The 16,249-nt window shown below is 47.3% G+C and overlaps 1 pseudogene; it reads left to right on the plus strand.

Annotated features, from left to right (window-relative positions):
* The first annotated feature begins 14,736 nt into the window (after nt 1-14,736).
* On the plus strand, nt 14,737-15,128 carry LOC150009340 (small ribosomal subunit protein uS8 pseudogene; annotated as a pseudogene).
* The last annotated feature ends 1,121 nt before the right edge of the window (nt 15,129-16,249 follow it).

Genomic DNA, 16,249 nt, shown 5'->3' on the forward strand with positions numbered 1-16,249 from the left:
GTGCAACAGAGTGACAACCTCGGTTGCCCTTGCTCTTCTCGGGTTTACGGTCCAGCAGGAACTGAATCCAGTGACCAGGAAAATCCAATGATCTCCTAACCATAAAGGGGACTTGACTATAAGGAACCTTCACTCCTGAGGGCCTTTCTCTTAGTTTTCTACACATGCTTGTTTTTATGGATAAGCAGTTTGCTTGCTGTAAGAAATCTGACTTGGCATTCCCACATTGGGATGGTGAATAACAGCATTTTCTTTCTGAGATTGTTGTGGAAATTAAATGAGGTACATTCTCAATGCATATTAGCAATCGCTACCAGGTGTCAAGCCTAATCCAAGGCATCTCAATTCCAGGACCTACCTAGTGTCCCCTTAGCTGCAAATAAACCCTTAAATTGGCTCCTGCAAATCCAACAAGAGTGAAGAATGCTATAATCTTGGTGGAGTTGACCCAACAAGAAACCCCTAATTCTCAGCCAGGCCAGTTCTTTCTCTGCACCAGATGTTTTACTTTCATTATATCTACAACAACCCTGAGAGTGAGTCCTATTATTATTGTTATTTTACAGAGGAGGAAACTGAAGCACAGAGGTTAAGTAATTTGGTCAAGTTCTTAGAAGCTAGTACGAAGCATAGTACAGAATGAAATCTCAGTCAATCTGATTCCAAAGCTTATGTTATAATCTATTATGTCCCTGGGGCATCAGATAACTGGCAGGATGGGGTTGTGGGACAACTGAGAGGGCCAGGCTCTGAGAGGATTTCAGGGAGGTTGGCTTTTCCAGGAGGCAACACCTACTATAGCAGTCAGTCTAAACCTGGCTTCCTCCTTAGTGAAAGGTGGGTAAGGAGAGATGTCTTCCTTCCTCACCATTAAGGTGAGTTTTCTCTCTCCAGTCCTTACTCTGAGCACCTATTCTTTGCTATCTGCTCCATGTGTTATGAGCTGTCTACCCTATTAGATCCTATATTCCTATAAGATCCTGCAATGACAAGGGCATTATCTACTTTGTCATTCCCCCTAGAGTTCTGCCCAGGATCTGGAATACAGCATATGCTTCATAAATATTACTGTTATGAAGTGAATGTTTGTGTTCTCCCCAGATTCAGGTTGAAACCTTAACCCCCAATATAGCTATATTTGCATGTGGAGCATTTAGGAGGTAATTAGGTTTAAATGAGGTCATGAGGGTGGGATCCCCATGATGGGAAAAGAAGAAAAGAGATAGGATTTCTCTCTTGCTTTCTCTCTTCCACATAAGGACACAGCAAGGTGGTCATCTGCAAGCAAGGAAGAGAGCCCTCACCAGGAAGTGAATCTGCCAGCATTTTGATGTTGGTCTTCCCAGCCCCCGGAACTGGGAGAAGTAAATATGTGTTGATTAAGCCCCACAGTCTATGGTATTCTGTTACAGCAGCCTGAGCTAAGAAAATTGCTGATAGATATATTTTGGGGACTGAATCTTGTCCCCTAATCTTTCATCAATAAACATTTATTGAACATCTAGGTTCTCATTCATTCAACAGATGCTTATTAAGCTGCTACTATGTGTTCATTCAACAACATTTACTGAAGGTCTATTATGTGCTCAGGGTTAGGTAACCCTGTCCATGTCTTTAAAGAGACCTCTCAGTCTAGTGGGGACCCCCTGCCTGTCAGTATCTAGAGGGGAAGTGGCTCATTCATTCACACACATGGCTCTTTAATGCACTATGCTAGCTCCATCAGGAAACTAAGCAGTACAGCAGCCTTTACTCTATCCAAGGAGCTGAGAGTGGACATGAAGAAGTGAGCCATCAAACCTACATTGCAGATGTAGGAAAAATGACAGGAACCAAGGTAGATGAATGGCAACAGACCCTGAACTCCTGATCCTTGAACTTAGGCCAGGCATCAGATCTCTCTAAACCTTAGTTTCCCATTTTCTGTCTGTGAAATAGTGATCCTCATGCCTGTTACAGGGCTGTGTGAGGCTCAGTGGAGAGGGTACACAAAGGACTTTCACTAAGGCCTGGGAGGGGAGAAAGAACAGTGCAACAAATATTAGCTATTGTTACTAAGGAAGCCTGCAACCCACTGAGTGGGGCCAGTCACAAGGATGGAGGGAGTGAGATCAGGATGACTTATTAACCTTGAACTGGCGGCCTGATGAGCGTCTCTCCACTTGGCGCTGGCTTGCCCTGCCTGCTGGCTTGCAGTGCCTGCAGGGCTGGGGCAGAGTATGGGTGGGGTGTTTATTCTGGGAAGCAGCCCTGGCTGCTTCTCACACCCTTCACCAGTGAGAAAAGAGGGCTTCGAATCAGAACTGAGGCCTCTTCTGGGCCTGGCCTGGCCCTTAAGATTGTGCCCACCTGCCTGAATGACCCAGGCTGAGAATACTCATAAGGTACAACCTCAAGAGCCAGCTGGGTCATGCAGGTTTGGGATACACTTTCCAGTGGGACTCACAGGATCCTCAGGAAAATCGGTCCTAGAGGTCCTGAAGTACTCCACTTTTGGAGTTCAGGAGGCCAGCCCAGGATGTTGGCATGGAGGTGAGACTTCTGGGCTAAGGGGTAGGGGTGGCGACACAGGAGATGGGGTTATGGCTTCTCTGCCTCTAGAATGGCCCCGAGTGCTTTCATCAGGGTCAGCTTCGTGATATTCACCTGTGCAGTCCCACAAGCCTGGCACTTAGAAGCCTCATGCTTTGGGGCTCAATGTTCTCCCATCACCATCTTGAAATTCTTTACCACTTTTGAACACAGGGCCCCGCTGTTTTCCTTATGCACAGGGTCCACCAATGATACAGCCTGTCCTGCCTTCATGCTTTGGTTTCCTCCAGTATGTGACTTTTTCCTCTAATGGGGCATTCAGACCCAACCCTAAGCCACACCCAGACAGCCAGGAGTGTCCAGGTGAGCCCACTTCGGGAAAGATGGTGAGGGGCAAGCACATCCGGAAAAGCCCAAGGCCTGCTGTGTAAATGATGGGTATGCTACTCAACTTTCCTGAGCTTCTGGATGACGATATTACTTATACTTACCTCAGTTGTACTGTTGAAAGGGTTAAAAGATCATATAAAGGACAGTCACTGGCACAGAATACGTGCTTAATAAGTTAGAACTATTATGTTTTAAAAATGAGGATTATTACAGGCGCTCTCTTGGAGGGAGGGAAGGAGGGGGTGGTCAGTCTCGGATCCCCACGGACCTGCCTCAGGAAGAAGCCACCCCTCCTGCTTTCCCAAGGAAGAGAACCCCCCCCGCCACCACACACACACACACCCCTGAAGCCACCCCTCCTGCTTTCCCAGAGAACCCCCCCCCCGCCACCACACACACACACACACACACACACACCCCTGAAGCCACCCCTCCTGCTTTCCCAAGGAAGAGAACCCCCCCGCCGCCACCACACACACACACACACACACACACAAAAACCCCCAAGGCGGGGATGAGGGGGTGGAAGAGCGGGAGCGACAAATTTCTGAGTTGTGACCAAGTGGAAACTCCCTCCCTGAGGCGGAAGCCGGAGGCACCCCACTGGAGTCGGAGCCCCGCCCCCGCCGCTTGGGCGGGACCGGTGGCCCCGGGGCGGGGCGCCGCGGAGACCCGGATTCCGCCTCTCACCTTTATATGAATATGAATGAGTTTGCCGGGGGAGCGGAAGTGTGAAGGGAGCCCAGCCCTGCTGGCTCTGTCTCCCCTGTTGGCCTGCAGCCGGAGGGGCGCGGTCTGTTAGCAAACGTCCCGCCTCTCCCGTCCTGCGCCGGGCCTCCTTCCGCCTGGCACGCCCCGGACGTGACCTCGGGGGTACGCGCCCGAGCCGCCTGCGGGGAGGTACCTGCTCCCCTAGCACAGGTAGGGCAGTCCATTGTCCCCGGCACCGCCCTCGAAACCCAGGTCCTTCAGCTAGCTGGGCTCGCGGCTCCTGTGCGCTCTGCCCCTCTTGCTCCGGCTCAGGGTGGGGGTCCGGACCCTGAGTAAGACTCCCAGGCGCGCCTGCAGCCCCGGAGACAGGAATCCTTCCCTTACTCGACAGGCGCGGGCTCAGGGTGAAGAGTGTCACTGAAGCTCTGCCCTTAGAGGGCTTAAGGGCCAGGGCGAGGGAGGCCAGCGGGGTGCATCAGTGGAATGTCCAGTCTGTCAAATGAGTGTGAGGGTGAGGACAAAAGCGGGAAAGGCTCTCTGGAAGGTGACTTGAGTCAAGACCTGGAGGAAGCCAGGGAACCAGCTGGCGCCAGGGGGATTTGAGGAGCAGCCTGGCACTGAGGCCCCTGTGGCTGGAGTGGAGAGGGGAGACTGAAAAGGATGTAATAATGATAATGGCTCACGTGTTGAGCCAGGCCAAGTCCTAGGTGTGTTATGCATATTATTTCTTTTAATCAGGACAGCCTGGACCTGGGCGTTACTGTTATCTGAGAGGAAAACGAGCTCAGGGAGGTTAAATAACTTGGCCAAGGTGACACAGCATAGGAGCCTAAGGAGACTGACGTCATTCTCTGAAACACCCAAGAGACCCATTTGGGTGACCTTGACCAAGATAGGTTCTCCACTTTACTCCTCAGTTTCCTTCCAGAGTACTAGAGGGAGTGGGAGGTGACTGACTTGAAGGGAAGGATGGGTTGTCAGGGCCCTTTTTGCTGATAGTCTGCCTAAAAAACAGTTTGCTGTAACGCACATGCAGCAGTTAGGGCCTCGAAACCCTAAAATTAGTGTACAGAACAAGGGTGTAGCAGGAGTTTTCCTGGAGGGAAGTCTTCTCTCTCTTCTCCTGGGAGAGGCTTTTGTTGTCTGGGAAACTCTTGTCACCCCTCCAGGCCCTACAGCAGATACAAGTGGCTTTATAAAGGGAGGGCAGAAGACTTAGGGCTGAGAAGAAGCTGCTTCTGTAGTGAGTTGCAGGGGGATCCTGGTATGACTGAGTGCTCTGGAACACTAACAAGAGACGTTGTTAACTAGACAGGCTCTGTGTACCCACGAGTAACTGCAGAACAAGCAGAATCACCCAAACATCCCAGTGAATCTGGAGATACTAAAGCACACCCGCGAAACTCACCCAAGTCCGCGCTGGCAAGATGTGGTGGAAAGGACATCAGAGTTGCTGATCAGGGTTCTGCTGGCTGTGCTCATTCCTTCTCTTGTGGAAGGGGAGAGATGTTATTATGCTCCTGGGAAGATCTGCCTGTGATCTGGTCCCAAGGCACTGAAGGCCTGTAGGTTTCTCATGGAGACCTCTTCCAGCCTGGCACAGCTTCCAGTCTAGGCCTTTGGGCTGTGATGTGAAATATGGCCCTGATAGGGTTAGGAGTAGGACCCAGCCTTCTGTGTTTAACCCTCAGGACACGAATGAGTCTGAAGTCCTAGTAGTATAGAACCACAGGGGAAGTTACTGTTAGACCATTTGGTAGACAAGAGAGGCTCAGAGAGGTTAAGTAGTTCATCAGAGAGCCCACCGCTATGAAGTAGGAGAGATAAGATCCAAGTGCAAACCTTTGGAGTCCAGAGCCCAAGCCTTCCCCCTCAGGGAGTGGATTCACCCCAGCAGAAGGAATGTGCTTTTTATGTGGCCACATTTTTGCTAAATTGAGTGTCTTTGGAGACCCCCCCCCCCCCACACACACACACATGCTCACTCACTCTGTGAGGCATAGGGATGAGGAAGGGATGATGACCAAAGGGGTGAGAGACACTTTCTATTCTCAGACATGCAAATCCCTGGGCCTCATCCCCAGGCTTTTGCGTCTGGGTCCAATCAGTTAGTCCCTTCTCAGAATGGGACTGGTGTAGGAGGGGCCAGAGACACTTCCAGGATCATCCGCTAATTTCTTCAGCCAGGGGCTTGCTCTTCAGGAAGTGTGGAGCTTTGGTCTTCTGCTCTGAGCCCAAGTGGTGTATGATTCCACCTGGGCACCTGGAACCAGCTGCACATCCTGGCCTTGAACTAAATGTGCAGCTGAAGCTATGGCCACTGACTGGGTGGCCAGGAATGTGGGGGTGCAAGGATGGAGGGAGAGATGTCTGGGGTCACATGTGAGTCCTGAGACTCTTGTGAATAGAATGCCAGAAGTAGATGGGAGCTGGTCCCCTCAAATGACCCCTGTGGGCCCTGACCAAAGCTCAGTTGGTTGGGCATCATTCCACAAAGCGAGAGGCCACCGGTTAGGTTCCAGGTCAGGGCACATGCCTGGGTTGTGTGCCAAGAGGCAACTGATTAAAATTTCTCCCTTTGTTTCTCCATTCCTTCTCTCTAAAAATAAATAAAATCTTAACATCTTAAAAAAAAATAAACGACTCCTGTGGGCCAGGGCTTGTGAACAGTCATTCTGCACATTGCTTCCTATTGATTTGGTCCCTCCTTCCTTCTGGACTTCTTGCCTCCCTGGAGATATTTTGAGTCTTAGAACCCCAATGCGTTCTCAAACTCAATGTGCTGACCAGTAAGTCTGGGGCAGGCCCAGGGATCTGTATTTTTAACTACCTCAAGAGACTTGTGATGCATATGGTCCTCTGACTAGACCTGGAAAATGACTGTCCCAGGTTTTCTAGCCAAGCAGCTGTGAGGAACCCCTTCCAAGCCTTCTGGCAGATAAGAGACTGGTGTGCCTAATGGTTTTCCACAACAATTTAAACACATTCTCTGTTGGAGCACTGTGTCAGCTGAGCTTCTCCCCTGTTTAAAATAAACAATGGAGTCTCAAGCAATAGTTCTCTCTCCAACTCTCTCCTGCCAAGTTTCCCCAAAGATCAGGCCGCCCTAGATTACCAACTCACTTCTGAGCTCCTTGTTCTGTCCTGAGCTCTCCCCTCACGTTCTACGGATGTCCTAAAGCCCCCAGGGTCTGCCTGTGGCCCCCTGAAACAGGTGTTTCCTAAGGTTCCATCTTTGGACCTCTTTTGTTTGACAAGTTTCCTCACTTGAAGAGCAAAAGTGAGGGGAACTCCCATCACTGCTCAAGAGTTTCCAATATTTATACCCAACCTTAGGCGGCGCTAGGCCCACTCTTTTAGGGGCTAGCTCGATGGCTCCCCTAGGCCAGCACATTGGAGCTCTTCCAAATAGGCTCTTTGATTTGAGGTGAACCTAGCCACACCTGTCACTTAGGGTGATCCAGCAGGGTGGCTCCTTCTCAAAGCTGTACACTCAGAGAGAAAAGAGTGCCTGCCATCTTTAAGACAGCCCCGTTAGTAGCCAGGATTCCCTGTTGAAAACTTCTGGCTTCTTTTTGCTCCCCCTCATAAAACTATTTGGACTGTTCCCAACCCCTGAGCCTCCACCCCATTGGTGTCTGTCCTGGAGCCCCAGGCTTGCAGCCCCAGGATTTCTTTGAACTGCCCCCCCCCCCCCACACAGCTAGGCACTACAGTCCCTCCTTTGAAGTCTTTGAAACTTATTAGTGGCCTGCTCACTTTGCTCAGAGCTAGACACTGAGCCCAGGGGTGTAGCTGAGCACTTTGGACTAGTTTGTCGCCTGCTCAGAGACTGCCCAGCTCTCCTCCATCTGTGTTAGGAGTCATGGCATTGGGTCACACTGACCCTGCCTGGAGTTATAGGTCTTAGTTCAGATCCTGGTTTTGCCCTAACCAGCCTCATGACCCAACAGATTCCTTGAGCCTTCAGAGTTCCTGTTTCTTCCTCTATGATGTCGAAGCTGGTAATAATAGCCTGTCTCACAAGGCACTTGTGGAGATTGACATTATGTTCTTCATCTCTAAGGGTCCTTGGCATGTAATGCCTGGTCTGTATTATGTCATTTAATCCTCAAAACTACCCTATCAGGTAGATTGTTGCTGTCGTGTTCATTTTGTAGATAATGAGAGGGAGGCTCAGAGAAGCCAAGGGTTTCACCCAAGAGCACATAGCTATAAAGTAGCGAAGGTAGGATTATTCTAGTGCAGATCATTTCACTCTACAGCCTAAGCTTCTAACCACTAACACCACAACCCTTCACCTCCTGCTCAGGGTTCTCTTTATCTTCTGTTCATTTATGGCTTGCCTGCTAACTAAGGATATAGCAATGAACTAACAGAGGAAGCTCTGCCCTCAGGGAGTTTATATTTTGATGAGGACACAGATAGGAAGAGATTTATAGAAACTCCTGTAGGTACTTGCCCAAGGCCCCTTTTCCTCCCTATCTGGCCTGGGGACACAGAACAGGACCCCCTATCTGGCCTCCCTACTGTTTCTAGTACCAGAAGGCCTAGATGTTGGCTAAATTGGACTGGATGTGTGACTTGTGAAGGAGGAAGTGGATCACAGCAGGATCTGGATAGGGTTCGAAGGCACTGGAATCTTTAGGGGAGGGGAGCAGTGGCAGTCTGGCATGGAAGGAATGGGCACCATCATTCAAGGCCAAGCTGAAGACAGGCGTTATTAGGGAAATACAGTGTTCCCTCACTTATCGTGGGTATTACGTTCTAGAACACCCTGCAATAGGTGAAAGTTTGTGAAGTAGGAACCTTACATTTATTTTAGTATTTATATATATTTTAAGGCTTTATAAACCCTTCTCACACACTTATAAACCATTCCCAGTTCGTTATTAACCTTTCCCACTCCCTTATTAACCTTTTCCACACTTTTATAAACACTACTTATGTTCTTAAACATATTCTACACTCTTAAACCTATGTAACTTTAACAACATGTATACAAACTGCAAAATCCCACGATATAGCAAAAAATCCATGATAACTAATTAAATATAATATTTTTTAAAATCCTGCGATACAGTGAGGCCATGATAAGTGAACTGCGAAATAGAGAGGGACTACTGTACAGATCAAAATCACATTGAGAACTTCCAGCTAAGATGGAGGCCTAGACAGACACGTTGTATCTCCCTCCATAACTAAGAAGGAATACAACTGCCTCAAAACTGGAGACAATCCGAAGTTTCAGAAAATCAAGCTGCATGGAAGTCCAACAAACAGGAATAAAGAAGAAATACTTATCCAGACAGGTAGGAGGGGCAGAGCTGAGGCAGAGAGGACGCAGCGTGGTGGTGACAGCAGCGGCAGGCTGGCGGAAAGTGTAGTCTCACGTTTTAAAAACTAGGGAGGGACACCTAGGGAGCACTCCCAGCACCAGACCAGACCTCACAGCTCACGGTTCCAGTGCCTGAGAAAATAAAGCCACATTGCTTCTGACTGAGCAGACCAGTGGGGGATAGGGCGGAGAAAGAACTGCTGGTCTCTCAGTAGAGTCTGCTTGTTTAAAGGGCCCCCATGGTCCTAGAACGTCCACAGACCCACCCACTCTGGGAATGATGGCCAGGGCTACAGCTAGAAAAACACCAGTCCCATATGGGAAGTGGGAGAAGTGCCTGGAAAAGGGGCGAGTGCTGATCAAGTGGCATTGTTCCCTCTCGGACCCCTGCCCCACATACAGCGTCACAACATGGTGAAACTGGTCACCCTGTACTGATGAATACCTCAAGGCTTCACTTCTTACAATGTAACAGATGTGACAGCTCTACCTAAGACACAGAGACAAACAAACACAGGAGCCTGCCAAGATGAGGAGACAGAGTTATGGCCCGAAAGACAGAACAGATCAAGGTTCCAGTGGAAGAACTAAGCGATGAGATAGCCAACCTAACAGACACAGAATTCAAAACACTGGCGATAAAGATGCTCACAGACTTGACAGATATGCTTAAGTATGGCAAATGCATAAGGGAAGAAGTGAAGATTATGCTAAATGAAACAAAGGAAAATCCACACAAAACCGATGGTGAAGGGAAGGAAATTGGTGTTCAAATCAATGATTTGGAATATAAGGAAGCAAAAAACAGTCAACCAGTACAGAATGAGGAAACAACTGAAAAAAATGAGGAGAGGCATAGGAACCTCTAGGACAATTTTAAATATGCCAACATCCAAACATTGGGGTGCCAGAAGAAGAGGAAGAGCAGGAAATTGAAAGCCTATGTGAAAAAATAATGAAGGAAAACTTCCCAAATTTGGTAAAGGAAATGGACATACAAGTCCAGGAAGCACAGAGTCCCAAACAAGCTAGAGCCAAGGAGGACCACACCAAGACACATCATAATTAAAATGCCAAAGGTTCAAGATAAAGAGAGAATCTTAAGAGCAGCTCGAGAAAAGCAGAGAATTACCTACAAAGGATTACCTATAAGACTATCAGCTGATTTCTCAAAAGAAACTTTGTAGGCTAGAAGGGACTGGCAAGAAGTATTCTATGTGATGAAAAGCAAGGACCCACAATTAAGATTACTCTATCCAGCAAAGCTATCATTTAGAATGGAAGGGCAGATGAAGTGCTTCCAAGACAAGGTAAAGCTAAAGGAGTTCATCATCACCAAACCATTATTATATGACATCTCAAAGGGACTTAATAAAAAGATCAAAATTATGAACATTAAAATGACAACAAACTCACAACTGTCAACAACTGAATCTAAAAAATAAAAACAAAATCCATCTAAGCAAACTAGAATAGGAATAGAATCATAAGTATGGGGGTCATTTGGAAGGTTATCAGCTGGGAGGGGGAAGGAGGAGAGATGTGGAAATGGTGCAGGGATTAAGAAGCATAATTGGTTGGTACAAAATAGACAGGGGGAAGGTAAGAATAATATAGGAAAGGTAAAACCAAAGAACTTATATGCATGACCCATGGACATGAACTAAGGGGGTGGGATTGCTGTAGGGAAGGGATGTACTGGGCAGGGGGGAACAAAGGGAAGAAAAATAGGACTACAGTGCTGTAACAACATAATCAATAAAGTATACTTTAAAAGAAAGTCACATTGGGATACTGCTTTACACCCACCAGGATGACTATAACAAAAAAGGAGAGACAATAAATGCTGGGAGGATAAGGAGAAATTGGAACCCTCAAGCACTCCTGGTGGCAGTGTTGAATAGTGCAGTAATTTTTAAATAGACTGGCAGTTCCTCAACAAAGTCACCATTTGACCCAGTACTTCCACTCCTAGGTATACGCCAAGAGACCTGAAAATATATGTCCAGGCAAAAACTTGTACATGTACATGGTTCATAGCAGCATTATTTATAATACCCAAAAGGAGGAAACAACCCAAATGTTCATCAACTGATGAATAGGTAAATAAACTGGCCTAGCCATGAAGAGGAATGGCATTCTTTTTTATTTTTTAAACTTTAAAAAAATTGATTTTAGGGAGAGAGAGAAACATCGATTTGTTGTTCTACTTATTTATGTATTCAGTCGTTGATTCTTGTATGTACCCTGACTGGGGATTGAACATACAACCATTGTTTAACAGAATGACTCTAAGCACCGGAGGTACCCAGCCAGGCAGGTGTGAAGTTCTGACACAGACTATAACATGGACAAACCTTGAAAACGTATTGAATTGTATACTTGAAAATGGTAAGTTGTGTGGTACAGTATTACCTCACTTATTGCGGATATTACATTCTAGACCCCCCCGTGATAGGTGAAAATCCGCGAAGTAGGAACCTTACATTTATTTTAGTATTTATATATATTTTAAGGCTTTATAAATCCTTCCCACACACTTGTAAACCGTTTCCAGTCCCTTATTAACCTTATAGCGAAAAATCCGTGATAAATAATTAAATATAATATTTTTTTAAATCCCGCGATACAATGAGGCCGCAATAAGTGAAGTGCGATATAGAGAGGGACTGCTGTATGTGAATTATATCTCAATAAAGCTCTTACTAACAAAATATTAACCAGACTTCCCTGCTTTAATGCTGACAGAAGGCACCAGGAAGTGGACTCAAGAACTTGCTGAGTGATTGGGGGAGATTCTTTGCGGTTACATTGCTATCGTTCTCATGAAATGATTGTGGAGAAGTGATTCGGTAGAGGAGGCTTTGATTCATCCCTTAGGCCTCAGTATATGTGTTACCCCTGAGAGTGCACTCCCCCAACTCATAACCCTCCCTTTCTCACTTGTCATCAGTCTCAGCCCCTTCCTTCTTTCTTTCCTCTTCAGCACTTCACACACTTGGAATTATTTTCTGTCATCAACACAAGTTTGTCTAACTTGCTGGGCTGAGTTCCATGAGGTCAGGGGCTTGTCTATATCTGGTTTGCCTTGCAGCAGGTGCTCAATAAATATCTGTAGAATGAATGAGCCCATATAGGGTGGGGCAAAAATAGGTTTATAGTTGTGAGTACACGAAACACAAAAGTTTATTCTTGTATTATTATTAATTATTGTATTTTCTATATGAACAACTGTAAACCCACTTTTGCCGGACCATGTATATACTGATAACTGGGGGAGGTCTGAGTTGGGGTCCATGCTTGCTTCAGGGGAGGGAGTGAGCTGAGTGGATCAGGGTGTCTCCTAGCCCCAGTGGCTTTCTTTTTTTCTCGTTTCAGTTCCAGGAGAATGTCTCTGGAAAGGAAGCCCAAAGCCTGGTCTGGCTGGAAGGGGGTGGGGGTGGGGAGGAGTTGGGCTGGGCAGGCCTGGGGAGGAAGTCTGCAGCCCCAGGCTGACGAGGGCGTGGTGTCTGTGTTTGCACCTTTGGAATGTGGCTGATTCACTCTGGGGAGAGCCTTATGCAGCCACTGCTGCTGCCTTGGATCTGACATCTGGAAGCTGAAGTCTCAGAGGACACAAATTCTTGCCAGCAGATGCCAACTTTTAAGGTTAAACTGAGTGATGGAGCTGCTTTAGGAGGAGGTCAAGAGGGCCCCCACCCAGGATTCTGTGAGCGAGATGAGGCCCTATCCCCACTATGTCCCAACCCTTAAGCTACCAGAGCCACAATGGTAAACGGCATGAGCTCTGCAGTCAGACCTGTGTTCAAAGACCAGTTATTTAACAACTCATATAATTGCAAAGTCTGAGAGCCTGGCTGGTCAAGTGCTCAGCAGTGGTGCTGGACTACTCATCTCCCGGCCCAGTATCCTCTGTGTTGCCCAGTTTGGCTCTCCCAGGGCCCCAGCAAGATCCTAGGCTTGTCTCTTGTTTGGTCCCAGCTCATCCCTGTTGCTGATTGTACAGGGCTGGGGCAATCTCCCTAGAGCCACGCAGAAAAAAAGTGGGAGTACGGGGTCCCCCAAAGAAGCCAATGCCAGGAGGTGGGCAGAAACAGCATACAACCCTGCTCTGCTCAGCTGCCTCCACTGGACTGGCTTCTGGGGCTCTTGCCAGGCACTGTGCTCAGCTTCATGGCTCTTACCTACTGGGCATCCTGCTGTCTAAGTTCCTTAAGCTCTTGGAAGCTCATTTTTTTCATCTATGAAATCTCATAGGATTTTTTTTTTTTTAAGATCTTATTTATTTATATTTAGAGAGGGAGACAAACATCAGTGTGAGAGAGAAACATCATTGGTTGCCTCTTGCATGCCTCCAACTAGGGACCTGGCCCGCAACATAGGTGTGTGCCCAACTGAGAATCAGACCTGTGACCTTTTGGTCTGAAGTCTGCAGGACAATGTCCCATCCACTGAGCTACACTGCTCAGGACTCACAGGATTCTTTTAAGGGTTAAATTAGACAATGCATGCAAATCCCTTGGTAATTGCCTGGCCCAGAAGAGGCAAGATGCTAACATGTCTAGTTTCCTTTCTCTTCCCTGTATCTAGATATTATGTGTTATGCTCCGTGACAGTGCAGGCATATATGTGCACATGTGTGCCTACATGTATGCACATGTAAGTGCATGCATGCAGCAGATGCCTTTCTCTTTTCCAAGGAGTTCTCTGTTGTTTGGCTTCTCCCCAGAGGGTTAGGTATTACACAGGACAGAGGTTGGGGGCAGGAGGGAGAGGGAAGGAATTGAGGGAGAACTATGCGGGCCTCACTTGCAGGTCTGTAGGCTCAGGCCTGCATCTGTCGGGTTGCCTCCCTACTCTCTTAGGGCTGGAGGAAGGGTCCCAGCTCTGAGGAGTGGCTGCCTCTGTCCATTCTATGCCACATTATAAGTGTGTCTGGCCATTTGACATTGTGGGGTAGCCTTCAACCAGGCTTACTAATCTCATATATTCTCTCCTTTGGAAGCCTGGTACTTGGGGATGGGTCAGAGAGGAACCCAGGCCCGGGGCTTTTCAGAAGAAGAAAGTGGTGCCCAGAGTAGTCTGAGCCTCATGGACACCTAGAAAAACTGGGGGCTTCTGGGAGGGCAGAGGTCAGGCCTACTGCAAGCTTTTTCCAGCTATTTGTCAACCGAGGTAAAGCACCTACCAGACTCTGCTTTGGGCCATGGAGTGCTAGGGTAACTGTTCCACCCCCTGGGCTCAACATCCTCCCCTCTTGCCAGCCCTGCTTGGTGCCACACCTTTGAGCTGCCACAGGTCTGTGGGTGCCAGCTCATCCCCACCCAACCACCCAAGTTTTCCGACTCTCAGCTCAAATGCCACCACGTGCACCTGTGGTTATTCTCACCTCCATGGCCCTGGGTTTAGTACCTCTGCGCAGAGCTTAATTGGGACACTCCCTCAGCCAATGTGGCGGGGAGTGATTCCTGCGTGTTGGTCACTTGTTCACATTTGTGTGCACTGAGCATGACTCTTTGACAGTCATCCCAAGATGCCAAGACCATGCTGCTTGGCTCTTGTCTGGGTGTTGAGCATTTTAAAATGTATTCACATGGTGTTTTCCATTTTATGACAGTTGATGAGAGATACATTTCTGAACTCTTTCTAAGTGCTTTTTAAAAATTGAGATGTAGCCCTAGCCAGGTGGGTCATTTAGTTGGAGTGTCATCCTGTGCACCAAAAGGTTGCGGGTTCGGCTCTTTCCGTCATCTTTCTGTGCCGCTGTAATGATGCGTATGAATGTCCTGACCAATGCTCTTAAGAGTGTCAATAATGCTGAAAAGAGAGGCAAACGCCAGGTTCTTATCTGGCTGTGCTCCAAAGTCATTGTCCAGTTTCTGTGATGATGAAGCACGGTTGCATTGATGAATTTGAAATTATTGATGACCACAGAGCTGGGAAAATAGTTGTGAATCTCACGGGCAGGTTGAACAAGTGTGGAGTAATCAGCCCCAGATTTGATGTGCAACTCAAAGATCTAGAAAAATGGCAGAACAACCTGATTCTATCCCATCCGTTTGGTTTTATTGTACTGACAACCTCAGCAGGCCCCATGGGCCATGAAGGAGCAAGACGAAAACACACAGGAGGGAAAATCCTAGGATTCTTTTTCTAGGGATGCAATACATATGTGCAGATACAATGCCTCAATGGACTCTGGTGCCTCACTTGGTCGTTTTGAATGTGACAGCAGAGTAGCAAGAGCTCCTGCAGCAGTGTGCAGCCTTCGTATCATTTGGTGAATTCTGTTGCCCTGAAGTGAACAAGAGAGTCTTGACTTGTGATAACTCAGCCAGCACCCTCATAGCTCAGTACAGGAGGGTGTCTGGCCCTTGATGGTTGTATCTGGGTTGGGGTCCAGGTAGTGGAGCTGTCCCTTTCTGGGATCTTATATCAACCCTGGAAGGAGTGGTGCCTTTTTTCCTGTTTTTAACTTGGCAGTTCTCATTTCATGTACTGTTAACTGCCCTGAAAATATATGGTTAACTATGTAAGTAAGAACTTATAAAGAAGCAGGTGGGAAGACAGCTAGAGCCCACAGCTCACTAAGACTCACCTCAAAGTAAATTTAGATGGCACGTCAGTAAGATTTTAGCAATATGTGTTTGTAAAATGGCATTTTAAAAAAATGGAACATCTTTTTAAAATTGTAGTTTTACTGTAAGCCTGTCAGAAATGTATTCCTGGAGTTTGGTGAATGAGCATGGGGGACCAATTTACCTGGGACATGCTTTTAAACAGCTTAGCCACCAAATAGAGAAGGATGGCTTCTGTGAAATAGACCAGGGATCCACTCTTCTTTTCTAAGAGCAGTACCATCCAGGATACATTGTAACAAGAGCTACCTGTGTAAACTAAACTTTATTTTATTATTATTTTAAAAAATATTTTCTTTATTGATTTTTAGAGAGAGGGGGAAGGGAGGGAGAAAGAACAGGAGAGAAACATCAGTGTGTGGTTGCCTCTTGTGCGCCCCCCAGTGGGGACCCCGCCCACAACCCAGGCATGTGCCCTGACCAGGAATCAAACAGGTGACCCTTTGGTTCACAGGCTGGAGCTCAATCCACTGAGCCACACCAGCCAGGGCTGTAAACTAAACTTTATAGTGGCCACATTAAGACAAAGAGACACACTGGGATTGATTTTCTTTTTAAATAACATTGTGTGTTCAGAATGTTAAAATTTGACCATATAATTGATATGAAATGGAATTTTATTTTGTAATAAGTCTTTAAA

The sequence above is a fragment of the Furipterus horrens genome, unplaced genomic scaffold (assembly GCF_987537825.1).
Source record: "Furipterus horrens unplaced genomic scaffold, mFurHor1.1.pri manual_scaffold_5, whole genome shotgun sequence".
Lineage (NCBI taxonomy): Eukaryota > Metazoa > Chordata > Mammalia > Chiroptera > Furipteridae > Furipterus > Furipterus horrens.